Genomic DNA, 27,990 nt, shown 5'->3' on the forward strand with positions numbered 1-27,990 from the left:
TTTTTCTTTTGACTCTTCTTTCATGTGGTTGTTGTGGGGGCAGTGGTATGGCATAAAGACTCCTGACAGCCCATCATGCACATTTCTTCCCAAGCTGTGATCAGTGTTTCCTCAGTTGGTAGTTTGAAATCAGCCCTGGTGACAATTGCATCCTGGAAATCTACAACTGCTACAAAAGGTTCAGGGTGGGAAGGTGAGTTAGTTGTTAAACACTCACCAGGATGCCACAAGTTCGAGGGTGTACCTGAGTGCTGCCTTGGCTGCTCTTACAATAAACATGTGGTAATTGACTCTGCTTTCAGTGTAAACATTTAGTTGGTGCATTTAGCTTATTGGATACATGACTTTGTCCTGAAAGTAAGTATTAATGAGACTACCAGGAATATAAGGAATATAAGAAAGGAAAGAGGATGAAGAAAGTAAATGCTGGAAGGTAAGATCGTAAATCCTCGAGTGAGACTCCCAGGGGTTGAGCCCCAGCTCTGCCATCTTCTAACTAGGTATATGTGGATGAGTTACGTAAACCCGCTAAGCCTTGGTTTCCTCATATGCAATGTGGGGATTAAAACAGAATGTTTCTCAGGTGAGAAACATTGTTTGGGCCCAGTGGCAGGCACATGAGAAACCCTCATTAAATGTTAATATTTATAATTGTATTATCTAGCGAGTGTTTTGTCTATGTTATTAAATTTTGAGAGAACAACAGAATGTAGATAGAATACTTGTCATATTTCAGATGAAGAACTTAGGCTCAGAGGGGTTAAAAAACGTCTATGATTACACAAATGTTATATGATAGAGCTGAAGTTCTGTGTTGTTATTATTATTTAAGTCTGCTATTCCATAGTGTGATACCTCTTCTGAAAGTATGGAATTGCCTCTCTTCTCAGTTTGGGATAATTGCCAGAAAAAAAACAACATAGATTTAACTTTGACTGTAAGAAACAGGCTAAAATTACCACCTCTATTAGTCAATTGTTGCTGCAGAATAAACCACTCAAAACTCAGTTGTGCCCTGGCTGGTGTAGCTCAGTGAATTGAGCATAGGTCTGAGAACCAAAGGGTTGCCAGTTTGATTCCCAGTCAGGGCACATGCCTAGGTTGTGGGCCAAGTTCCTAGTAGGGGGCACATGAGAAGCAACTACATATTGATGTTTCTCTTCCTCTCTTTCTCCCTCCATTCCCCTCTAAAAAGAAATAAATAAAACTCAGTTAAATGCAGCATTTCTTATCATATTCACAGGTCAGTTGGGGTTGTTTCAACTAAAACTGATGGGCAGCTGGAGTACTGCTTCAACTACAGATTTGAAGGTGAGCTTCCGATCAATCTTTTTCTCATTCTTCAGGAACCTGTGGGCTACTAGGCCAATTTCTTCTCATGATAATGGCAGTAGCACAATGGGAAAAGCTAAACTGAACAAATACATTGCAAGCCTCTGCTTGTAGTATGGGCTGCTAACATCCAGTTGGCCAAGGCCAAAGGTCAAGATTGAGGAAATATACTCTGCCTCTTGTGTAAGGAACTGTAAAGACACATGGCAGGTGGGATTCAGGGAGGGGTGAGGAATTGGGCCCAATATTCAGTTTATTACATTATGTAACTGGCTAAAAACAGCAGGAGTTTATTTTACTCTCACAGGAAGGTCTGGAGGTACTCGGTTCAGGTTTACATGGCAGCTTCACTAAATAAAGTCCTGAAGGACCCCAGCTTCTGCTCCTGACATTTTTTTGTACTTATTATTCTGCCTAGCTAGGCCTCTATTGCCAAGGTTAGAAGTCTACAACTTTTTTCTGTTAAGGTCCAGATACTAAATATTCAGGGCCATATGATCTCGGTTGCAAGTATTCAACTCTGCCATTGTAATGCACTGTAAAGCAGCCATAGACAGTAAGTAAGCTAATGAATGTGGCTGTGTTCTAATGCATTGTTTCTAGGAACACTAACATTTGAATTTCAAATGATTTTCATTTGTCATGAAATACTATTCTTTTGGTTTTCTGTATCTAAAAATGTAAAATCCATTCTTTGCCTGTCAGCTATATAGAATCAGGCAGCTGGCCAAATTTGTCCCAGGGGCTGTAGTTTGCTAACCCCTGCTCCAGAATATCTAAAGCATCAAATGATTACTAAATCTTCACAGCTATATAAGTTAGCAGGAAGGAGGAAGGGATGAAGAAACAAGGGCAAAGTGCACGTTCAGGCTCAATTTTAAGAAACACTGCCAAAAGCTGTCACATGATCTTTTCACTGACATCTCATTGATCATATTTAGTCATGTGATTGTAACTAGGAGGGCCTGATTGCAAGGGAGGCTGGGATAAGTAGGCTTTATTCTGATCTGTCAAATGCCTGGCTAAAAATTGGGTTTCTTTTGGAGGAGGGGGAAAAGTAACACTGGGGGACAACCAGCAGGCTCCGGCATTTAGTGTGCAGAGTTTAGAGATAAAGAGGCAAGAGAGCTGAATTTATGGATTACATGATTGGACATGATTGCTGTGTCAGTAAATTCTATTATTTAAATCATAGAGATATGTCTACTTTGAATGCAATATACTATAACCCTCCTCATTGAGAAAGGAAAGGAAGAGCCAGAAATATCAATCTTCCTTTTAATGGGAAAATTTTAAATAAAGGGAGACTATGAAATGATTCCTTTGATCTAAAGTGCCTAAAGTCTCTATTCTGTTTGGGAATAAACTGAATTTTTGAAGCAGTGGGAAAAAATCCTTTAATTAGCAGACTTATTAATCATGTTTTGTAACTATCCAGAATTATCTAAGCTATGTTTTCAGACCTGACTCCCATCTAAGTCTGCCTGGTTGTCGAAGTTGGTGAAACATATGCCAGGTAACTGTGGCCAGTTATGACACATGACTCAAGCAGGAAATAATAATTGTTCTTAACGTGTACCTATCATCAGTCACTTCAAGTATAACTAAAGTAAAAATAAATTACTGTGAGTTAAAAACAAACAAGGAAAGCAATTTAGCAATCTTTTCTCTCCCAGGATTAAGGTCTGTCATTTTGAAACCCTAAAAGCACTTCAGTGTAATTTTGTGACAGGAACTGTAAGACAAGTATTTGGTACTTCATGTTCCATCCTCCCAGCCCATGTGGAAGATGAATATAAGCCATGGTGGGCAGATCTGTGCATAGGGAGCATTCTGCCTCAAGGGTCTGCCATGAATCCTTCCATTCTGCTGCAGGGTTTTCTCCAGACAAAGCTGTTTTCTTCAGTTCCATGCAGGTGTATGTAACTCATAGTACAAGGGTGTTGCTCATCCTTGGGAAACCCTCAAATAAAGGGGAACTGGAATCAGAGGGTAAATGTTGTTCCACACTCCCACACTTTGGATGAAATTTTTTTTTCTGTAGCTATCTGAGAAGCCCTGGCAAAACTGAATTTCTGCTTCTGATAAGAGTGACCCTGATACTCCTTCACCCTTTCTTCCTGCTATTATTTCCTAAAAAAAACTATCTGCATTTTAATTTTTGTCTCAGACTTTTCTTTCAAATAACTCAGTCTATTATCTGCCCATTGCAATGATTTAATGAAAGTGTTTCTCATAGTTTCTGTACTTAAACAAAAATGATATTTCTTTCAAGGTAAGTATCCAATTGTATAATTTATGCAGTTCTCAAAGTTTTTAGCAATCATGATACACACTGGAGGGCTTGTTAGAATACATATGAATTTCTGAGACCTATTCCGAGAGTTTGATTCAGCAGGTCTGAGGGAAAGCCTAAGAATGTGCATTCCTAACCAGTTTTCAAGTGATGTTTATTCTGCTGGTCCACGGACCAGCACTCTGGGAACCACTGCATTAGTGTACTTTAATTAATGTTTAAGTAGTGCCTTGAATGGAATAGATGATGTCTTAGTATGTTCAGGCTGCTATAAAAAATATCACAAACTGTGTGGCGTATAAGTAGAAATTAACTGCTCACAATTTTGGAGGCAGTAAGTCCAAGATCAGTGCCAGCATGGTTGGTGAGGGTCCTCTCCTAGGTTGCATATTTCTCATTCTCTCCTCACATGATGGAAGAGACTAGGGAGCCTGTGGGATCTCTTGTTATAAGGGCACTAACCTCATTTACAACGGCTCCAGCCTCATGACCTAACAATCTCCCCAAGCTCCGCCTTCTAACATTATCTCATTGGGCATTAGGGTTCCAACAGGTGAATTTGGGAGGACACAATATTCAGACATAGCAAATGGGAATGAGATAAAACGCCGTAAAATATTTTGGGTTCAGGTCCAGAAGAAACTGTCAGGAGAGAGTAATCCAAGGAGAATGATGAAGAGGGCAGTAGTAGTACATACTAATGTCAGGACAGAAATTCAAGACTTGGAAAATGAATATATGCCTTAGCAGGTAGGTCAATGACCAAATAACTGCCATGTGTGGAAAGTTTCATAGAGCCAGATGGCATGAAGGAGGCTCAGATACAGGGGTCAAGTTTCCAGCCATAAAGGATCAGAGGGATCAGAAGCCAAGATAAGGAGAACCACTGGCAGACACTGCAAGAGTGAAGAACAAGATGTGTCCTCATCTATGTGATCGAGGGGACCCTAAAAATCCATGAGAGTAATGTGAGGAAACTAGACCAGCACTACAATCTTTAGATGTGGCTACAATTAAATTATGGCAGGAGGTTCTCTTATGTTCCTTCTTTCTTCCCTCCCTCTCTCCCTCTTTTTTTCCCTCCTTCAGGAAGCACTTGACATACTACTTGCTACTTGAGCCTCCTGTGGAAAACAACTACTTTGACCTGATCCTCATGTGTCTCCTTCCTCACTTATTCCAGTTGTCAGCATTCATTCAGTTACTTGTTCATACATGGATATTTACTGAGTGCCCTCTATAAAACTGTCCTGTTGAACTTTAGAAATGCATAGTCCTAGAGTTGAGGTGAGATCGACTCTCTTGGGGGATTATGTTACCTGCCCAGATTATAGGGTGTAAAATCAACAAACTCTTCATTATATCAAGTGCTGATTTGTTAGGCATACCCTGAGACCTTTCACTTACGTTACTCTCATATGCCATCTTTTTTGAAGTAAGTCTCAATTATGTTGAAATAGTTGCTTGAACATACTTTCCTTTTCATATTGAAAAACAATAAGAAAAGCAGATTATTGAGTTAAAATATAGTTAAATTATAGACTGTTCGGTCTCAGGCGGTTGTAGTTTTAAACCTTGAGCTTGCCATTGAGTATGACGTTGGGAGAGAACTAGACCCCTTGAGACCTAATTTTCTTTTCCATTGAAACAGGTCAAGGCGTCTCCTACAGGATTTTTTCAGAATAAAGTGAGGTGATGCATATCAAGTGTTTGGCAGAGCATCTACCTCACCCACAGTACAGAACAATCAGATAAATGTCATTTAAACAATGGGGTTTTACATTGTCTCACTTCGGAAGTCTAGAACTGGGAGTCCACGGCTCCTTCAGTCCTTGCTCTTTGCTGGGCTCTGGGTGTTTGTTGCCTTTTGGCCCTTGGTATATTTTCCTATGGTTGCAAGATGTCAGTTGCTGTTTGAGGACAGGACCCATAGGAAGGCAAAAGGAAGGGGTTGCAGTGACAATACCATCTTTAGGGGTCTTGGTCTTTTTATTAGGGAGTGAATATTGTCATCAAGAGCCTCTCTGTGGAACCCCTCACACCTTGCCTACTGGCAAGTGAGCCAGGTGAATTGAATAGCTACAAGTTTCAGATTATCATGAAGGAAGTGAGGTGACCAGCAGAGCAGGAGAAAGAAAATGGTTTTTCTCAGCAGCTGCGTGTGGCGAAGTAAAAATACATTTTATTTTTTTTTTATTTTCTTAGGGATAATTTTTAAATCAAGGTGTTCAAAGTTCTTCTCTCTCTCTTTTCTATTTGTTTTAATGCCCCTACACACTCATCATCTGACCAGTAGAAATTCAACACTTAGTGAGCTCACTGTGCATATGACATTGTAGGAAGTTAAGTACAAAACACCTTAATTTCTGATAGGGATATAGTTAAAGACAATATTATTTCTTTTGCTCTTTTGATAATATTTTATGGTTTTGTTTTTATTAGAGCAAGCTTTATAATTCAAGAAGCATCACTAAGCACTTATGTACAAGGCATGGGGTGGGGCCACTTGGGGAGATTCAGGAAACTTACCATCTAGTGGCGGTAAGGAAAGGAGGAGTAAAGTGGGCAGAGTCAGGATGTCATGCACAAAACAGGTGAGAAGGTTATGAGGGAAGGAATAAAATAAAGACTCAAATCTTGCCACTTGCCTCGGCCCGCGAGGCAGTCAACGGGGTCCGCCGATATACCTGCAACGGATGAAAAGAGATGGGACAGGAGGCGCGAAAGAACGACAGCAAGACAAAGGATTCTGATCAAATCTTGTCTGATGCCTCAGACATCATCCTTGTCTTAGAATGCCAGGTTTAGTCAAAGCAAAATAATAGTGGCAACAGATTATATACTGTTTCCTTGATTTCATTCCTTGTCATCAAACTAGCTCTCAGCAGACTGTGGTAGATATAAATGCAGCAGAGGAGTGGTCATACCATTGAAATACTTTGTAAGCTAAAAACATTGTTGAGTATACTTTCAAGATCTTTCCTTTTTATGTTGTATGTAACTTGAAGATAGGAAAGGTGTTTTATTTGCTTTCCCATTTTATTCTCATACAGGATAAGTGGTATTATTATGTTACATGTGGACAAGAGAATGGGTCTGATCCCATGGTCACTGAATCAGATTTTGTTTTAAAATATTACTCACGCTTTAAAGATTATGTTTTCAGGAGAATCCTGTAAGGTTTGGAGTTGGAAAAAGAAAACATGTGGGGGCTAGTAGCTTAGTGGTTAAGAAAATCAAATAATATCCTTGGAACTGAAATAGTCAAAATCATAAATATCATCTTTCTATTTTAAAAAATTTGGAACTTCCTGGTCCTTGTCTTACTCTACCAAACTTTCTGCATATTAAATGGTGTCTGCTGTGCATAGTAACTCCTTCCACAAATCGTGTTATTGAAAGCTGCTCCCTTGGAGTCTGCAGCCAATTCAGTGCATGGGGTAATAGAGCACTGGGCGGCTGCCTTGTGCTCCCCAAGTGACAAAATACCCTAACATGCTTAAAATTGGGGGGGACAAGGGAGATGGTAAAACATATTTGGAGCACACTCTTTGGTTAAATTAGCTTCCAAAAATTATTTAAAAATTTAAAGATTGTTTTTATTGAAAATTGAATAATCAATTTATCCTATTTTGTTGTGTATAATGCACACTTTTTTGCCCAAATTTTTGAGAGAAAAATAAGGATGCACATTATACATGGGCAGTACCTGACATACCTTGTATCCATTCTTGTGTTTTGTAATTATTTATTATATAAAATTTCTTGTACCATAATATGTTAAAAAATAAATGCTAATATTCCTTTAAAATGCAAAAAATAAGTAGCTAAATATAAATAAATTAAAACTGAATTAAAACATTAAAACAAAATATTTTTTTCCTGAAAGTTTGGACTGAAAGCGTGGGTGCACATTATACGTGGCAAAATGTGGTAGTACAGATTTCATGTAAAAGAAATGTCTTTTTAAAAGCTACTCAATATTTGTTTACATTTATCCATAAAATTATGTACAACCTTTTTCCTACACTATAATCAAGGAGTATATTTGTCTCCTTTATATTCAGAAGCTTGTGGAAATGAACAATTATGTATAGTTACATGTCCTCAGGTTATTTTTAATAAAGTATAGTAATGATTTTGAACTCTTTGCCACTGTTACGTTGGAAAACATAGTTTTAAGATCTTATACAAAACACTGGATTTTTATCTTCCTTTTTTCCTCTTTTTTGGTGAGACTTTCAGTGTGGTCCTGTGGCATCAATAATATAGTACCCGGTTCCCACAGAAGTTGAATATCAGTTTCTTTTCTTAAAATCTAAATTATTTAGCCTTAAGTAAGACCATCTGGGGCATCAGCTGTCAACTTCACATGGCGCTACAGCAAGCCCAGTCCAATTTCTGATTAGTCTTTTCTCAATCAAAAAATAAATTTCTTAGGGAACAAACTCAGCCAGGTTTTCTCTGGTACACATGTGAAGTCCCTGGCATGGAGCGAGTACCAGGAAATGGCGGAACTGCTAAGGAAATGTGGCCAGAGAGGGATTAGAATCCCAGTCCTTCAGATAATTTCAGATTAATGTTCCTTCTGATGGAAAAATTTATCTGAAAAACTTGTTTAATTGCATACATTTTCTAGGCATTTCCATGCTTCTATAAACAAATCCATTACTAGAAACCTTCCAAGTAAATCAAACCATTCTCATAAATAATCCTTGAAATTCATATGGGCTTAATAAATAGTGGAAAAATTCACTTTAAGTTTTGCCAAATTTCAAATATTGGGAAAAAGTTGTTCAACTTTTGATCAACATAAAACAATCTAGATATATCCACAAGCTAAAAAAACATGATACAAATGTGTAATGACTATTTTTAGAAATTACCATTGTTTGTATGTAGTCTGCTCATAACTTTTGTTTGCTGATCTCAGGCAATTTTTTGATAAATATGGTTCATACATTTGAATTTCTTTTTCTCTCATGTACAATAGACACAAAAATATTTACTTGTGGTATGTCTCATTGCCTTGTCCTTTTAAAAAGTGTTTTCAGATGTCAATCTGTGTAATGTGATAACTTACCATAAGGATTTCATGAAATGCTTTTTGTTCTTTCAGAAGACCAATGCAGATTTGTAAAATAAATATTTGCTGAAAATACTACCCTCTGGACAGAGCTGAATAACAGAGAGTGGGGAGGGAAGGAAGGAGGGGGGAGGGAGGGAAGGAACGGGGAGAGACAGACAGAGAGAGAAATATAATGTTAAGCAACATTCTGCCTCTCCCGAAGATGTTGAAATTCAACAGAAGAATATATTCCAAGCTTGAGAATGTTTTCAATATTATTCTGGACCAACTACTATCTACTGTATGAATCTCACATCACTGTTTTTCTTTTTTAATTAAATTCATTGGGGTGACTGGTTAATAAAATTATACAGGTTTTAGGTGTACAGTTCTGTATTGTGTGTTCACCACCACAAGTCAAGTCTCCTTCCATCACCGTTTATCCTCCCCCACCCTCTTTCCCTGTGGTAATTATCATACTGTTGTCTGTGTCTATGAGTTTTTGTCAGTGATTTTTGCTTAATTCCTTCATCTTTTTTCATATAGCCCCACAACCCCACTTCTCTTCCGACAGCTGTCAGGGTCTCTTTAAAGTAACTTTCCAGGATTTATGTTAAAATGCCCAGAGAAAAGAACATAGTACTTTACCTTATTTCTGTTCTTTCTTACAGTGTGAGTCAAAAACTGCCTCTCTGGATCCTCTTACCATTGGTCACTCTTCTGCTCTTTCAACCATAAAAATAAGGCTTCTTTCCTACATGAAATTCCTTCAAATGTCTTAATTAAGCTATTTTATTTTTAACAGCTTATCTTCTTCAGAATTAAACACTGTTTTCTTCATCTTTACTTTGTCATTCTTTCCTTCCTTTCTCTCTTCCTTTCTCTCCCCTTCTCCCTCCCTCCTATTTCTTTCATGTTTTTATGCATGTGCGGGCGTGAACATGATCCTTTCCCCCCAAGGAATCATAAGTACCTTAACAGTTAGTTAAAAGGATTGTGAGAGCCCAAAAAGCAAGAAGTCAGGTCAGTCTTTGCAGAGAGGATGACAGCAGGTTGGAGAATAACCGCTGGGAAACCCGGCTGAGTGGGGGGTGTCATGAAGGAGTGGTGGTGTAAGCAGAGAAACAATATGTAGGTGACCTGGAGGAGCCCTTCTCTCCCTCAAGAGGCCGCATTTATATTGTTCTTTCCATCCCAGTTGCTTCCTTTGTATCTGCTCCAATTTGGCTATACTTTAGTACTTTTGATGTGCAGGTTTATTAAGAAAGAATCCAGTGAGCACAAAAATGGTTGCCTTCATTTCTATACATATATGGGCATAAAAGACATAAGTTTGTACTAGGTTGGATTATAACAATGTTGGTTGTTACGAGGTGGTTCAGGACGCTAAATATTAGTGAGGGAGAAAATGGAGTGAAGTGCAAGCAGGACATACAGACATGGAAAAGAAAGGGAGGGGTTAATGATAATTAAAAGGTTAAAAGCATGGAAGAAGGTGAATGAGGTTCCTCGTATGGGTGAACTCAGATGGTGGGGTAATCACAGCGTCAAGTGTTAAAGTAGATGGAAACATGAAAGACTTCTGTCATGAGAAGTAGCTTTGTTGTGAGATGTATCATTTAAAAGTTACAGACAAACTGAACTAACAAGCAAAATAGATTCATAGATAATAGGCTGACAGCTCTGGGGGTGGGGGTGTTAGGGTGTGCAGGGATGGAGCAAAAAGGAGAAAGGACTTGTGGACGTGGACATGGACAACGGTGTGAGGATTGTGTGAGGACTGTGGGAGGTCAGAGGGGATAAATAGTAATGAAAAAATACAATTAAAAGAAGAGAGAAAAGTTATTCTAAACCAATGCATCTAGGTATAGAAAGAGAAAAAGGAATTTCCCCCACAGTTTCCTCACATTAAATATCATTCACATTTGATAAATTGGATATGTTCATGGCCTACATCTTTTATCTTTTCATCAGTACTTTGTGATTTCCTTACTTAGCCTTTTTTTTTTAGAATATATACATATGACCATTCAATTGAACAAGTGCTTTTTCAAAAAGCAACCAGTCAATCCACTTTTTTCCTTGACAATTTTTTATTTTTATAATACCCTGAGCTATACTATTGTGAGGCAAAATTCAGAGTGGAAATATATTCTCTGTTAAGCAAATAAGTATTCTTCCTCTCTTTGGGGAAATCTTTCTTAAAAAGATTAAAATGTTTCCTATACTGATAAAAGTAGGTGTAGAAAAATTCGTCTTCTCAGTTACTGAGCACAGCTCTAATGTCATGCAAATTTAAATGAAAGAGGTAGCTCTTGGGGATTTGCTGCTTGTGTTCCCATTCAACTCCAATGCCCCTGATACCTGTCACCTTCTCTTCAGATACCCCGTCTTGCCTTTTCTTCAAGGTCCAGCCTTCTGGGTCTTCTTTAAAAACTTTACCAACAACTTTCAGTTCCCTTTTTTATTTCTTTAGCCCTTATTGTGGTTAGTTTCCCTTGATATTGTTTATATTATAATTATAATTCTCTCATTAGTTTCTCTGCATATTTAGGCTCCTTGCTTGCACAACACTACATTTGTGACTTAGTAAAAGACATCCCCTCCCCCCTGCAGACAAATTACAAAGAGGCACCACACAGGGACAGGCAAATTAGAAGGAGGAGGCTCTTCATCCTGGAGGAAGATCACAGCTCCCATATGCACTTTGGCGGGGTACCCATATGTCCAACTGCACAACTCTGTACAATAACCCTGCTCATAAAAATTGAGTACTTATATAACTAGTAATAAGCATGCAAGCAATAGTTCTATTTATTTCGATCTTTGTTTGAAGTAGCAAGGTTTTTCTAAATCACAAAGAGAAAAATGTCATTAAGATTTTTTCTCACCCCCACCACTAACCCTCCAAAATATAAGATCATCCTGACAATCTAATGTCTATATCTCCTGCCAAATAAGAGCAGGGAAGTGCATGAGAAAGGAGGCAACAACTAGGTAATTTATGAGTAGGGCTGTCTTTGAGATTGTGTTCACTATGAAACCAGCTTCTAACAGTTAGATTCCTTTTTTGGCCTGAGAAGGTTATGGAGTAAGAGACCAATTTTTTCAAATTCTGTTCTCATGCTCGCACAAGCTTGTTTTTATACATCTCATTTAATTTCATATTTTTCTTGGCTGCTGTGTCAAATTTGTAACATTTCACACGATGGTGTGGTGCCAAGATGAGATTCCGCATGTTGGTCCTGTGGTGTGTGCTGTGTTTGGAGTGGCTGCAGGATACTGTCCCAGGCCCTGAAGAAAAGCTACATCCTTTGGCTGGATTTCTAAGCTCCTGGAATTTAAAATCTTAGCCAGTAGCTAGGGGCAAGTCATCTATGCTTATTGTGTTACTCTTTAACATCTAGATTTTTACAAACACTGCCTCACTTTTTTAAAGTTGTGTCAGTTTTTTCCTTGGATGGGATGCAGGTTAGCAGCCCCAAAAAGCACAGAAAATCAGGTGCTGTTGCTATGCTTCTTACCATCTGTTGTGCAGTTATTTTTAGTTACCTCCTTCATTAATCACTATGACTGTGAGGGCAGAGAGACTGTAAGTGTTGCTTGACTGTGTTTACACTACCGACTACTTCTGAATCAGCTTTTCCTTTCCTCATTTAACACATCACACTGGGTTACGCCTGGCAAACTTACCTTAGTGGAGAAATTGTTTAATAGACTGATGTTAGATGAACTAGTTTATCATGACTCTGATGAATAGGCATAGATTCATAAATTTGATAGTTCAGAGAAATAGAATAACTCAGTTTACTTGGATTCCCTTCTTTCATTTGCCATTTCTGGGAACATGGCACTTCTCTAGCAATTACTTGTCTGTGCATGTGTGCATGTGTGCATGTGTGTTTGAAAATAAATTAGTAAAAAACTAGTGTCAGAAAATGTATGCTATATAGTAAAGGTTTTGTATAAGTGAAAATTATATGGGCATTTCCTGAGGAAAGAACAAATCATAATTAGAGTTTAAAAGAGTAAACTATTTTATTGTTAATGAAACTCAAAACACCTCTTTTTATCTTTCTGTGATGTCATGCTACGTTAATAAACACTGACATTGAATAAGAATGCACGAGAATTAACAAGGAAATGTGTCAATTTGCATGATCAGATCCATGATGGCCAATTTTTCACAAAAATATATATTAGATCAGATCACTTTCTTTTCTTATACCTGAACATCCATGAATTTTACTAACCAGCATTACTGCCTTCACATAAACCATTATTAATCATAATTCATAGCATTTTGTATTACTCATTGCCATAGTTTGTTGTGTACATTAGACATTCCCATGAGGTATTTTGTTTGACATAAAATGGTGAGCCTCAGGCTGTTATTAATACTTCTATTTGGGCTGATAAGTACCATTGGGCTGATAATACTGCTAAGTCCCAGCAGGAAACAATTAAGATTAGCTATGTTCAAGCATAATTTTCAAAAAGGTAAAATTATGACTTATGCAGTTATAAAATGAAGATGTGTCATATATTTTATTCAGCTTATTAATTAAAGAGGGAATTAGTAAGATGCTAGTAAAATGCAGTTCAGGGAGCATCTGAGCTACTAAATATAGTTATGCAATTTAAGAAAGTAATGTTAGAATAAGATTGCTGAGTTAGATACAAAATTGCTTGATGGCCTACAGGACAATAAACTGTATCATTTAGAATTATCTTTCAACCCAACCAAAATTGGTTAATATTCTCTATCAGACAAAAACATGCAAGTTACCATGTAACTTCACCAAGTCTTGGGCTTTTATCATTGGACTACATGTTGCTTTTGGAAAATTAGTCTGGATAAAGAAAAGAATGTTAAAAATGTTGTTTTTAGCCATGTGCATTTATTACTTTGATTAAACTAAAATAGAAAATAAACATTTGTCTCTTAAGCAACATCAGCTAACATTTATTTGATGCTTGATATGTGTTGAGCACTTTATAAAATATATGATGTGTATTAAATTGTTTAATTTTACCACAATCTTATGAGTTATATAATATTGCTTTTGCATTTTACGTATGAGGAAACTGAGTTGCAGGGAAGTTAAGACACTAGACCAGTGTTACATATACATTAAATGCCGTTCGTTTGGTTTGTGATTTAACTATGCACTAAGGTGATGAAATTCACAGAATGAGAAGGTGGCTGTTTCAAAATGTGAATAGAACACATTAAAATATGGGGATTGTTGTAGAATTAAAAAATTCATTAGGAAAACAAACAACCAAACAATGCTCTTTTCTGGTGTGACGTTATGTGTATTAGGAGCTGGCAGGAACAAACTGAAGCAGACCAAAGTGAAATGCTTCAGGACACAAACAGTGCAGCAGAGACCTCTCATCTGAATATTCTTATCTTTTGTACAATCTTAGCTTTATAAGCTCATTTCGGTAGATCAGCTCTTTGAAAGTTAATAATAGCACACAATTTTTAGCATCTTTAGTGAATAAATGTCTTTACGTACTGAACTGCAATTTTCTCTGCATGATTATTCAGCCTACCAAACTACTTTGCTGTTCAGATTTCCTTTTTCAGTTAAAATTTACATGATTGCCTTGTGAATATGGAGTATTTACTTGTTGCTAAATAATTTTGTTTTGTTTTTACTACAGTAGCTAGTATCTTAATATAGGTATGCTTGAGAATATTTTGCCTGTTTTGAAAGAGTTTTGTTTTTTTAAATTGTTACTTAGAACACTATACTAATGAATCGAGTCTATGTTAGTTCACTGGTTTTGTGTTTCTTCAAAGATCTACTTAATGGTTGTTGCTGGAGAGCCCAAGTCTTATCATCACTGTGGCACATGGAAGAGAAAACATTGTAGAAATAGTGCTAAGGGGGAAAATAGACTTAGACAATTTTTGGTGTGTGTATGTGCATATCTCTATTATCTACTAGCTTAGCTGAAACCTATTTCACCCCATTCCAGAGGACTCTTTTTCCCCATTGTTTTCCTCAGCAGCATATTTCTTTTCTCTCACATCTCATTGGCCAGCATCAGGGGTTGTGTCTTCCTGCTTTCTTTCATGGCTGTGAACCATAATTTTGGCACCTGTCAACTGTTCTGGGACTACAATATTTTCTCTGCCTCCTTGTTTGTGTTACTGTTCCTCCCGCCATTCTTCCTCATCTAGAAGAGATATTTGCTCCTGGACCTTCACCTCCTACCTGATACCTCTTACTCTTTCTATCACTTTATACCCCTGGGGATAAAAATTCTACTACTGCAAGTTGTTCATTCCTTGACCTTTCATTTATAGCAATAGTTTTCTCCTTTTGCTTTTTCATCCACTCCTATGCTCATATTCTAGATAGTGTTTTTCAATGTGTCTTATATCTTTTTTGTTCTTTAATTTCCTCAATATTTCTTTACCTTATGTTGTAAGGATATTTTATTGTACCTTTTAAATATCTTTGTCACCCTGGCTGATGTGGCTCAGTTGGTTGGAGTGCTGTCCTGTATGATCCCTGGTCTCAGTGCTGATCTCTGGTCTGGGCCTGTATAGGAGGCACCTGATTGAAGCCTCTCTCTTGCATTGATGTTTCTGTCTCTCTCTTCTTGTTTCTCTAAAAAGTAATGAAAAAAATCTCCATAGATGAGGTTAAAAAAAATTACATGCCCTTCCTGGTGTGGCTTAGTGGATTGAGTGCAGCTTGTGAACCAAAGAGTCACTGGTTCATTTCCCAGTCAGGGCACATGCCAGGGTTGCTAGCCAGGTCCCCAGTTGGGGGCGTGTAAGAGGCAACCACACATCAATATTTCTCCTCCTGTTTTCCTCTCTCCTTTCCCCTCTCTCTAAAAATAAATGAAATCTTTTAATAAAGATTTATTTATTTATTTATTTATTTATTTATTTATTTTCTTTTAGTACTTAAATAGGTAATTCCATTGCCTTTTTGCCTCCATGGTTTCTGATATAAACTCATCTGCTAGTCTTATTGGGGCATCACTTGTATGTGTTTAGTTGCTACTGTTTGCTTTCAGAATTGTTTGTGTTGACTTTTCTTCATTGTGGTTATAATGTGCTCTGTGTGGTTCTTTTTGATGTTCTTTTACCTGGTATTTGTTGAGCTTTTACAGTGTGTATATAAATGTGTTTCATCAACTTTTGGAAGTTTAGTTTTTTTCCCCAAAATGTTTCTTTTGCCTTTTAGCCCTTTCCTCTCCTAGGACTCCCATGATGTGTATATTGTCACTTTCTGGTGTCCCACAGGTCTCTGATGCTCTGTTAATTTTTTCTTATTCTTTTTTCTTTCTGTTTGTCAGACTGGATAGTCTCAGTTGACTTATCATAAATTCATGAATACTTTTGTCTGCTCAAATCTGCTGAAATCCTTCTAGTGAAATTTTTTAAAAGATTTTATTTATTTATTTTTTAGAGAGGGAAGGGAGACAGAAAGAGAGAGAGAGAGAGAGAGAGAGAGGGAGAGAGAGAGAGAGAGAGAGAGAGAGAGAGAGAGACATCAATGTGTGATTGCTAGGGGCCATCGCCTGCAACCTAGGCAGGGAATCGAACCTGCAATGCCTGGTTCGCAGCTCATGCTCAATCCACTGAGCTACGCCAGCCAGGGCATGAATTTTTATTTTAGTTATTATATTTGTTAACATAACTTTTTATTTTATTTTTTATAATTCTATCTTTTATTGATGCTTTCTACTTGAGAAGACATCATATTCATACTTTCTTTAGTTTTTCGGAAATGATTTCCTTTAGCATACTGAACATATTTGTATAGCTGATTTAAGTCTTTGTCTAGTAATGCCTAAACTTCAGGTTTCTATTGATTTCCTTTTTTTCCCCTGTGTATGGGCCATACATTCTTGTTTCTTTGAGCGCCTTGTAATTTTGTGTTTAAAATCAGACATTTTGATTATTATAATGTTGCGAATCTAGAAGATCAGATTTTCTCCTTTCTACAGCTTCATTGTTATTGCTACTTCTTATAGTTGTTTGGTGACTTTTCTAAACTAGTTTGGGAAATTCTGTATTCTTTGTTGTGGGTGGTTCCTGAAGTTTCTTCTGAAGTCTTAGTTCTGTTAGCTTGTGAGTTTACAATTTCATTAAATACCTGTAGCCAAAGTAAACAAACTAACAAAATAACTCCTAGTCTTTGCAGTTTGGCTGTGTGTTGGGAGTTTTTCCCACCTTCAGTGGTAAACCAGACCATTAAAAACTCTGCCTTAGCTTTTACTTCCTGTTTCTACAGGCCTTCAAGGTCAGCAAGAAGTGATAGATTAGGATCTTCTCAGGTCTTTACTAAGCATGCAAATATGCCTAACCATGTGTGTGGCCTTCTGTATTTCCAAAAATAAGTTAGGGACATTTCAAAGTCCCTACCATATCTCATTCCCTAGTTTTTCCTTCATAGCTTCTTGGCTAGTCCATAATAGTCCATGGCAGCCCCAGCTATGATCCATGGCCTTAGGTAGCAGCAACTAACATATCATCCTACAGTTGTTTTTGATCAGTGTACTCAGGATGCAACTTGGCACTGAGTCAGTTTCAAATTAGGCAAAATGAAGACAAGTGTTTTGAGTTGATCCTCTAGGGAGCTACTACACAGATCAAAATAATTACAATTTCGTATGAATGAGATCCATTCTCCCACCAATATTGGGAATGCAGACTATTGTTTTTCTGAGCTGAAAAAGGAGAAGAGTGGGATAAGTTAAATTTCCACAAAATTCACTATTCTTACTGTGAATCGGCTGTTTTCCTTTGCTAATTCACTGTTCCTGGCAACTTTATAGAAGACAACAAGAACCAGTTGTACCATGTTACATGTTGATGCTTACACAGCTATTTCTTAGAAAGATTATGAGTTTTATTTGTCTGTTTTTGTAGCCTTTAACATTGTATCTGTTCTAGAGATAGTGTTTGATAGATGTTTATGTTAGTGTTATACAAGAATAGACAATAATGCACATTATATTCAATATTTGCATTATGTTGTATTTGCACACTGCTATTCCAGAACAATACTTCTACAAACCTACAACATGAAAACTAAACTATATTTGTTGCCTTATTGAAAAAAAATGATAGCCCTTCACTTATGGATGTTTAAAATCAAGGCTATAACTAAAGTTTTGATATATCTGCTGCATAATCCAACATGTTTTTGATTGCTATAAAGCCACCTTCTCCAAATAAAGCAATAGTTTTGAAACTTAACACTGGATACGTCTTGCTATGAATAAAGCAAAAGTGACATTTCTGAAACTGGTAGCATCAGGGACTAAATCACAATCCTTTTTTAGCAAAATATTTTCTCTTGAATGATTACTAAATACTCAAAAGATTATATAAACCTAGAGATGTTTCATTAAATTATAACAGGAAATATTTACATATGTTTTAAATTGATGATGAGTTGAAGGTAATTAAATTAAATATTGAACTAAAGTGAAACACATTAGCAATTTGTTTGTGGCTAAGGGGCCCTTGCTTTTTGCACTTGTGGAAATGTGCCATTAATCATATATAATGTGCCAAATTTATCATTACATAAGTATATATCTCTCACATTCTTATTCTCATCTATATCTTGGAGAATTATATATAGAACTTCCTTTTTCACATCTGGTATAACAAGGATACATGAACTTATTTGGCTCACAATAGTGAGGGAGACAACAATTTCTCTCATTTACTTGATCACAGGAAAATTGTAAGACAATTTCTCTATGTTTAGGTTGTCTTTAATTTTTTTCAAGACAGTCACTTTGCTATTAAAATACAAATTTGTAAGGAAAATGTAAGCTCTTTCTTAACATTATCTTATCACAAGTAATTTACCAATTTGGCCATGCTTTAAAGTGGATGAATTGTAATACTGGTCTCTAAGTATGAAGAAAATTTAGTTCAAAAAAATCTCTGACCCCTTTTGGATAGAGTAAAATTTTTTGCCTGCAAAACACTTGGGATGGGCCAATATGTATTAACTAGCTCTTCCCTCAGGTTGATGAAAATGTTGTTTTTAAAGATTTTATTTATTTATTTTTAGAGGGGGAAGAGAGGGAGCAAAGAGGGAGAGAAACATCAATGTGTGGTTCCCTCTAGATAGGTGTAATGAATTTGGAATCAGGCAGACTTTAAATTTGGTCATCTTAGAAATTATTGACTATATTCCATTGGTTTGTTACATACTTTTGGGGACATTTTTAATAGCTTGATTCCATTGACTCATGTTTTTATTTACAAACCAAAATAGTTATAATCAACATTAATTACCATATATTTTGGTATGTAAATATATATAAAAATGTTACAAAGTAACTCTATTTTATGTTTTATGTCCTACTGCTTTATATTAGAAAATTTTATGTTCAAAGGAAATTGCTTTATGCATATTAGAGAGCAAAACTGCTTTTGTTCATTGATAAAACTTCTCTGAAAAGGAACTAAAATAAGAAATAGATATTTTCAAAAAAATTCAAGGCACATTTTCATGGTTTGTGTTCCATAAATAGAATATGATTTCTAAATGATAATGTTACTTAACACTTTGCAGAAAAAATTTTGAATTATAGAAGTAAACTCATCTGATTTAGTACCCACAGTATTTTAGCTATAAAATAACATTATGTAAACAAATATATAATATCTCCCATTTTAATAACTCTACCTTTGCAAGTTTCTGCTCTTTAGTGTTTTTGTTTCATTAATATTGTATAATAATAATAATACCCCAAATTCACATCTCTAGAAACATCATTTTCTAAAGCTCCACAGGAATCCATTCATTAACAAAAACCCCTCAGGTTTTATGCACCCAAAGTACTTTGTAAGAGGAATATTTCTGACCTGCACTCATACCTAATTCATGTACATTTTAACCTCAAGTTTAATAACTTGGTTATTTATATTCCAAGGTAGTAAAAATTTAGAAATAATATTGAAGTGGAAATAAGAACTGGTGTGGCCAGGTATGCTAAAAATAATGAAGATCTTAGAAAGAGTACAAGGACATACAAATCAAAAAACAAGTTAGGTGTAATTCTCTTATAAACCAAACCAAACAATAACAACAAAAGAAGCAATAACAATAAAAAGAACCATAGAAGAGTAATTTAGGTTCTTTTAGTTCAGGAGCAAACTACTGTCCTTTAGTCATTTCCTGCAAATGTTATACTGTAATAACTGATGTTTATAATAATTATACAAGATGTTAAACATGATTTAAGTAAAATTGAAATGAAGTAAATATATATTTCAACTGTTTTTTCAATTGAGTAATAAATAAAAAATTTATACAATAAAAATATTGGTGTATAAAGGCAGTTAATGTTGAACTCTGGAATTTTTAATCAGCCAAACCTATTTTATATGGACTTCCTATAATCATGAAATTACTGTATAGTGTCCATTAACATGTACATGAGGGGGCTAAAAATAGCAAAAAACAATCATTTATTGAGTGTCTACTCTAGGTCCAGCACTCTGCTAGACTTAAATATATTACTTGACGTAAAAAAAATTCATCTTGCCAATTTGTCCAGGAAATTTGCAAAAGAAAATTAGAAAGTGTAGAGATATGTGTCATGAAATGTACTCTCAAAGGATCTTAAACAGCGAGGCATTCTGGTGGCCCTTATCAGGAAGGAGCAGACTAGGTGAAAGTGACAGAAATGTCAAATCTGGGCAATCCTGACAAACTCATGTTGGGAGTGTAGGTTAATATACAAGGGAAAGTTCGATCTGTGAAGGAAGTTCTCTGATGAAGCAGAAATGAACATAATATAGGTTGTTAACTAAATTTTTACTAAGTACCCAACTAACTTACAGTCTTAAGTGAAGGAGAATATTCCAAGATATAGTTAGCCAAGAAGACATTTTCTTCTTGAAGACTGTTTCTGTGTTGAGCAGGTGCTCTTCTGATATCTAAACTGACTAGTGCATACCACTTTTATTAATGGAAAATTGTGCTGTTGAATGTTAATAAGTGTAATGATAAGAAAAGTAGAGACTTTCCCAAATAACTAAATATAGATACATGTACACAATAGCTGTAATGATAAAGAACATAGTCTTCCCCCAGAACACACACATACTCTCTCTCTGTCAATCATCTGTCTGTCATCATCTTCACCCTGGTAAGCAGAGTCTTTGTTGTTGTTGTTCTTATGTTTGATTTGGCTTATTGCACGATATCTCAGATATCAGTGCAATATACTACAATATACTAGGCTATTGTATGTGGCAAGTCTCCAAGATATAAGTGAAAAGAGAAAAACAATCCTATTTATATTTAGCTCTTTCTATGAATCAAGCAATGTGCTAATCACTTTACATTTGATTTTATACATAAAGTAAGGAGTACAATTTTATCTCCACAAGTAAAGAAACAAGAATAGAGAGGTTAAACAGCTTTTTCAAAGTCATAGAGTTGCACAGGATTGAGTCTGTAATCTGGCTCCAGAGCTGATGCTCTTATATAGTAGCATCCTAAATTCACTTGGCCAGTAGCATTTTCTTCACATAAAAATCAGTAACGTTTCTAGGTGTGTGTGGAAAGACATTTAAGAATTGTTGGGCTAGACTATGAGCAAATCCAGATGACCTGCCTATCTTTGTGTTTCTGGTGCCCTAAGTACTACTTACCACTAAATAATTAAAGTGTAATTATCATCACCATCATCATGGAAATAGTGTGTGAAGTGCCACAATTTAGAAAATTGAGCCAATAGTAGTAACAGAAAACTAGTGATAATATGAAATAGACAAGCATGATAATATACTAAATATGAATTGCTTCTGAAAATAGGTTGATGCCTATATGAAAGAGTGGTACTTCTGAGTTTTTTGTTTTATTCAACAATGGAAACTCATGGTTCAGGATAATTTTAAAAATAGTTTAAAATATATATTGTGCTCTTTAATACACATTTGAAAAGGTGTAAGCCAATTATCTTCTGGGCACTATTTATGTATTCGTCAGGAATGCAATTGCCATTTGAACAGAAGTGATTTTATCTGTACTAGCTAGAAATGGTTAACTTCTATAACAAATATACCTAAATACTTTAATATTTAATGTAATAGGTTATAATAGATTTTCCTCGATCACTAACTATATTGGATAAGTAAAAATATTGGGGGTATCCCTGTTTGAATAATTCTTCAAGGACCAAAGCTTACAGAGACTTTGTCCTCTTCAAGGTTACTCCGGAGGTCTTCTGCATGCCAGTAACTGATAAAGATACCAAGGAGCACCATGCTGGAGAATTTTGTGGGCCGGACCTGTAAGTGACACTCATCCTTTTCATTCCTACCGTAGGGGTTGGAACTCAATGATAGGGTTACACTTAATAAATAACATGGAGTTTGAGAAATGTGAGGCCTGGATGGCCAGCCACTTTCCAGTCTCAAGTCTGGTGTACATGAAGGAAAGAAAATATTTGAGTAGACTTCTAGTCACAGAGATTCTGCTGTATAACATAAACTCCGATCTATATATTGTTTAGCTACTGATGGCAACAATTTTCCTCAGGATCCTGATTCAGTGGTATAAGAGAAGCACAAAACTGAGAATCTAGTCAGAATCTGGTCACCAGACATGTCTTTTCAACATGCAGTATCATGACACTTGTTGCAACTACAAGATGATTCTGCTTTTCACATTGAAACATGCCTGCTGTTGAAGGGAAAAAGGTACACAACTTTTTGAAATGAGGAAAATTTAAAAGATTTTAAAATGACATAACAAGTAATATAATGTGTCCAAGATTTCCAATGGTCACATATAAAGCAAGATATTTTCAATAATTTAAAATACTATGATTTGTGAAGGCTGAGGACTTCAAGATCACTAAAATAGATTGGACTTGGGTGCAAATGTTCCAGCAGCTACAATCATAACTCTGTTAGACTAAGTTAAAGCTGTGTTTCAATGTAAAGGTTTCCTTGAAACTTCAGTGGCTTAAAATTGTGAAGATTTATTTATTACTCTCACCTCTAACCATTGTGGGGCAGTGATGGCTCCACAAAGAATCAAATTTGACCAAGATCTTATTATATGAAATGTTAAAGGGACTTATCCTAAGAAAATGAAAAAGATAAAAAATGTAAACTGTAAAATGACAACAAACTTACAGCTATCAACAACCTAACCTAAAAAAAAAAAAAACCAACAAAAACAAACGAAGCAAACAACTAAAACTGGAACAGAATCACAGAAATGTAGATCATATGGAGGGTTATCAGCAGGCAGGGGGCATGGGGGAAAGGGTACAGGGAATACGTAGCATAAATGGTAGATACAAAATAGACAGGGGAAGGTTAAGAATAGTATAGAAAATGTAGAAGCCAAAGAACTTATACATACGACCCATGGACATGAACTGGTGTGGGGGGTGGATATGGGTGGGAGGGAGTGTGCAGGGCAGAGGGGAATAAAGATGGGAAAATGGGACAACTGTAATAGCATAATCAATAAAATATATTAAAAAAGAACAAGTTCTTCCATCCTCTAGTTGCTTCATCTGAAGTACACAACCTCTCAGTCACTATAACAGAGAAGGAGAGAATCTGGATACCCACACGCAGGTTTCATATTGCCTCAACTTGGAATAGATGTATGCCAACATCATCTTTATTTTATTGGCCAAAACGAGTCACATGGTTCTACTTAACTGCAGGGAGGCTGGGAAATGTACGAGAATAATTGGTGCGCATATACAGTGAATGTTACAGCTTCTGCTAGAGGCACATGCCCAAGAATTTACAAATTTCTTCACTCATCTAAAAGATAAATTGAGATCATATGCCTGGTCATAATTTAGAAGTAGATCCAAATGTTGTTACAGAATATGAAGTAATAGTTTTCTAGAGTCAAATAGTTTTCCAGAGAGTAGTTAAGAAGTCTGTACCTATCTCAAATTATGACAGCCAACCTTCCAGCATTTGAGAAGGAAATAGTCATCCATTTATCAACTAATGGAACTTTAAACATACTTTTAGTAAGCCATTATTCTATTACTCCTGGGCACATGTCTATCCAATCATGCAAATTATCTGACAAAGACACCAAATGCTTTGCTGCTGTCTCACAGATAGAAAACAATTACTAACAATATAATGTCAAAGTGGGTGCTATTTTAATTTTTCTGTATTATGGATTTTTTTCTGCATGAGAATGAAAACCCATTAAGTGGATAAAGAATGTCAAAACTTTGGGAAGCAGTTCCAGACACAGTGTGGTTAAACTCTAGAGGGTCCTCAAAGCACTTGAAATTAATGGAGGTAATATTTTTATGTGTATGAGCATGCATTCTGGGGAGAGTTATTAAATTCTGAAAGAATTAGTGAACATCAAAGGAAAAATTACTGGTTTTAATCAATATTTATTAATATTGATTGATATGAATGAATGCTCTCAGGTGTTAGTTTAGTTAAAAAGTCCACAAAATATGAATTATACAAAATTGAAAAATATTTTGGGACATTCAGGCTGCAAAGAACTTCTAGAGTATTTGTGTACAGTAGTGTACATGCATGAGAGGACTCCTTCAGTGAATTCTGTCTTCTGAAACAAAGAAGGAAAACAGGACCTCAAAGGTGAGTGAGGAAGGAAAGCAGAAGGAATTGACAAGTAGCAAATGGTTGAGATAGTCAAAAATTTAAAACTTTGCAATGCCTCCATGTGTGTAATTTGTGTATAGCATATAAGGGAAAGTACTAAAAAGATACTCAAGACCCCGAACACCAAATTAATGAGAAAAAAAGCCCATTCTATGTCCACTTATTTATAACGGAGCAAGTCTGGAAAGCATTGCTTTTGGCAGTATTTTAAAAAATACCAGACACTCATCAGATAAATGGATAATCTCAGAGATTTCAGGAAATCTTGGATTAAAGGATTAGCTGGAGCAGGGGAGTAGATCATAGCTTTCCTGTGGATTAATGCACCTGGGTTTAAATTTTGGGACGAGAGTTTTAGTTCTTTTTGGCCTCTTCCACCCCAGACTCTTCTAGGCTGAAGAAAATGGTCTAGGCTTTCAGGCACCCTGTTATTATTATTTCAGGCATTCTGCATGAATTTAGGTCTAAGATTTAGGTTACATATTACTAGTAACAATGATAATTTCTGAAGAACAGTCAATAAATTAGACATGTTTACCTTAAAAGGACCTTATATTTGTATTGTATAGCCATTTGTCTAGCACAGTTCTGTTTATTGTATGGACATTCTGGGTTTTGTATATAGTTCAGATTAATTGGTTCATGGGTATCAAAATATCAAAAGATGAACTTTCAATTACTTGTAGTGTCAGTCTCCTAATTATTTTTTGTCTATCCTTCTTTGTTTCTGTTAGTAGAGGTTACTTAAGAATAGTTTTGATAAATATTCAACTTGGTTTATTCAGTTCAATTTTGCAGATGTTAATTATAGTGTGTCTGCTCAGGGTTGTATTCAGTGGGCCATGGGCACCCACCCATAGGTGAGTAGACCCTGCTTTCACATGGCCCTTGGTGGACAGGCATTTAAATGCTAAGGTAAATAAAGGCATATAGGGGTTTGGGAGAACATGGGGAAGGGAGTGAATTCAGGAGAAAAGGAACAAAATATTTTATATAGGAGACATATCTGCAGAGTTTTGAAGGATAAGCTATAGTTGGAAAGTGAGGATGAATAATGGAGGTGAGGGCATTACAGAGGGAATAGCAAAGTGTGAGAGAACAGGGTGTATGTTTGGTCGGATGGTAGATATTTTAGTACGTAGCATGCAGGGTACACAGGGTGGGGAGACTGTAATGAAAATTGAGTCAGACAGAACCAGGTTATAAAGTCTGCACCCAGAAGGGAATAAAATAATAGTACTGATCTCGAGCTTTTCTGCTGGCTAGATTGTAGAGGGTGAAAGGGATGGGAAAAAGAAAGGAGGCGGGATGAAGGCTTAAGGGGCTCCTCAGTGGTCAAAAGGAGAAACTGATGCAATTGTGAGCAGTGAGGATGCAGAAGAGAGAAAAGGTTTTAAAGATGCTAAGGAGGGAAATAGACAGAACTTTATGATCTATGTAAAATGAATGATGAAAGAGAGGCAAGAAAATGGGAGGACTTCCAGATTTTTGTCTTAGATGACTGCGTTTCACTAAGTAAGGAAGGGAATATAATCTGGCAAATAACACATGTTAGAAGCATCTGATATTTTCTCTTTCGGCCTGAGTAGAATATAGCATATGCTAGACTATAAATTATACCCAACATATTTTGTAACATGGGAATACTGTTCTGCTTTTCTGGGTATAAATATGAAATCTATAACTAAACATTCATGAACAAATTGTTTCAATATGGGACTCAGGACAGACCTATCCCCTCTAGAGGCTCTGGAATAAGATTGTGCCACTGTATTTTATAAAAGGGATGCAGACCTTCATTTAGTTAACAAACTTGAAGAAAATAATTTTTTTAAAGTCATTTCAGCTCTTGCCTTTTGAGAAATATAGTATAAAATGTTTTCCTGCACCTCCTGTCACTCAGAAGTTTTCTAGAGAGCTGTTCTCCTTCCTACAGATCATAGGAGTCAATACTAGTGCACATATTTAGTTCCCTTAATCCCACACAGTTTGCAAATGACAATGTCAGTTTCCCTTATTGTTAATTCACTTTTTTTCTGTGATAGAGGTGGGATTACTAAGTTAAAAGTTTCTATTTCAGTTCTCAAGAGATTTTGGGTGGTCCTAAGATAAAGTGATACTGTGATAATGCTATCTCTGTTTGAAATGTTAGCAAGTATCTCAGTAGGTGATGCAAGGCCTGGAAGTGTTGTGATGACTGTAATGATCTGGCAGGCAGCTCATTCCTTTGCTGGGTTTCTTGTTATGATTTGCTATATTCCGTTGGGCCTGCCTCCCTGTCATACTTGGCATTCTCCAGGACTCTCCCTGTATGCCATGCTTCTGGTTCAGCTATAGTTTCAAGAATCTGGTACTTATAGGTTAAAAAGCATTTGGGATTGTAATTTAGCATCAGGCAATTAACACTCCACACCTGATTTTATACTCCAACTCTGACTATAAATCACTGGAAAATAAGTTAAAATGGGAGTAGGGAAAGAAAACATTTATAGAAGTTTGTCTTTATTCTAGCTACATTTTCATAGAGACTGTATGCTTTTCTTTTATATTTTTAAGATACAAATAACAAACTTATGCAGATTGATAACACTCATTTAAAATTATTTTAGCAGTAGTCTGACATGATATATTCTATATATAATATATCAAATATAATATATCAATATCATATATAATTATAATATATATAACATTTTTTGAATAATTCACAACCCAGATGAGGAACTAAAGTGATAAGTGATATCACGATTTATTTTTTATTGATGTAGTTTCACCTGTAAAATTTTCTTATTAAAGTAAACAACGAAGGTACATAGCTCTGCTTTTTAAATTTAAACTTCCAAAGTGTTGAGTTCAATTAAACAGTTTAATTACACAGTACATTTTTGTTGCCTTTAATCTTCTTCTTTACATAAGATCTGTTATGACTAACACATGCAACTGTAAATTGTTCAACGGTAATGTATTTAGAAAAATTTCAGAGAAGTTCTAGATGGTTAAGGTAAAATAATGAAAAGATTAAATATAGTCAGATGAAAAATATTCATTAGAGATTTTGTATTCTTTGGGTTTTATTCCTCCACCCCACTCGCACTGTAAATCCCACAGGCTCTTTTGGATTTTGTTTTGTTGTTAACTTACATTGAAAGATGCTCTGTTTGAAACTGAGGGAAAGTATGCCTTCTTAGTATCTGTTGAGGAAGACCACAAGATCAGGGCATCTTGAAGGGTCTGACAGAGATGTGTCCCTGGCTAGACCATGGTTAGTGCGAAAGGCTCCTGAAGTAGAAGCCAGCAATTCTAGTCTCAGAATTGTCATTTACATTCTGTGTCACTGAGAAAATCACTTCAGCTCTCAAAGATCAGCCGATTGTTAGATTCCATCAAACATCAACATCCATGACTTGATTCTAGTAGCTGTGCATGTTTCCTGCACTGTGCAGTGAGGCTACTGAACCTCTTTGCCTTCATCTCGGGTTGCTCACTATGTGCTCAAGCCCAGTGCCTCTTCCTGCCAACTAAGAGGGAAACAGCCCACTTGATGGTTATTTAGTCTCACTTTCCCTCCTGTAGTGGCCTTAGCTAGGTCCAGTGTTCTGGTTTTCTCTTTCCCTTCTGTCTTTTCTTATTTCTATAGCTCAGAAATCT

At 36.1% G+C, this 27,990-nt stretch overlaps 1 long non-coding RNA gene across 1 annotated transcript in view; it reads left to right on the top strand.

The window, feature by feature from the left end:
* Positions 1-1,243: 1,243 nt before the first annotated feature.
* LOC123822137 overlaps positions 1,244-27,990 on the top strand; it is a 212,175-nt gene continuing 185,428 nt past the window's right edge. Inside the window, exons 1-2 of the long non-coding RNA XR_006786224.1 lie at positions 1,244-1,311; positions 21,922-22,004. This is a non-coding gene — a long non-coding RNA (uncharacterized LOC123822137). The remainder of the gene's footprint in view (positions 1,312-21,921; positions 22,005-27,990) is intronic.

Source organism: Phyllostomus hastatus, unplaced genomic scaffold (assembly GCF_019186645.2).
Source record: "Phyllostomus hastatus isolate PE091 unplaced genomic scaffold, TTU_PhHast_1.1 phas_contig_40, whole genome shotgun sequence".
Classification (NCBI taxonomy): domain Eukaryota; kingdom Metazoa; phylum Chordata; class Mammalia; order Chiroptera; family Phyllostomidae; genus Phyllostomus; species Phyllostomus hastatus.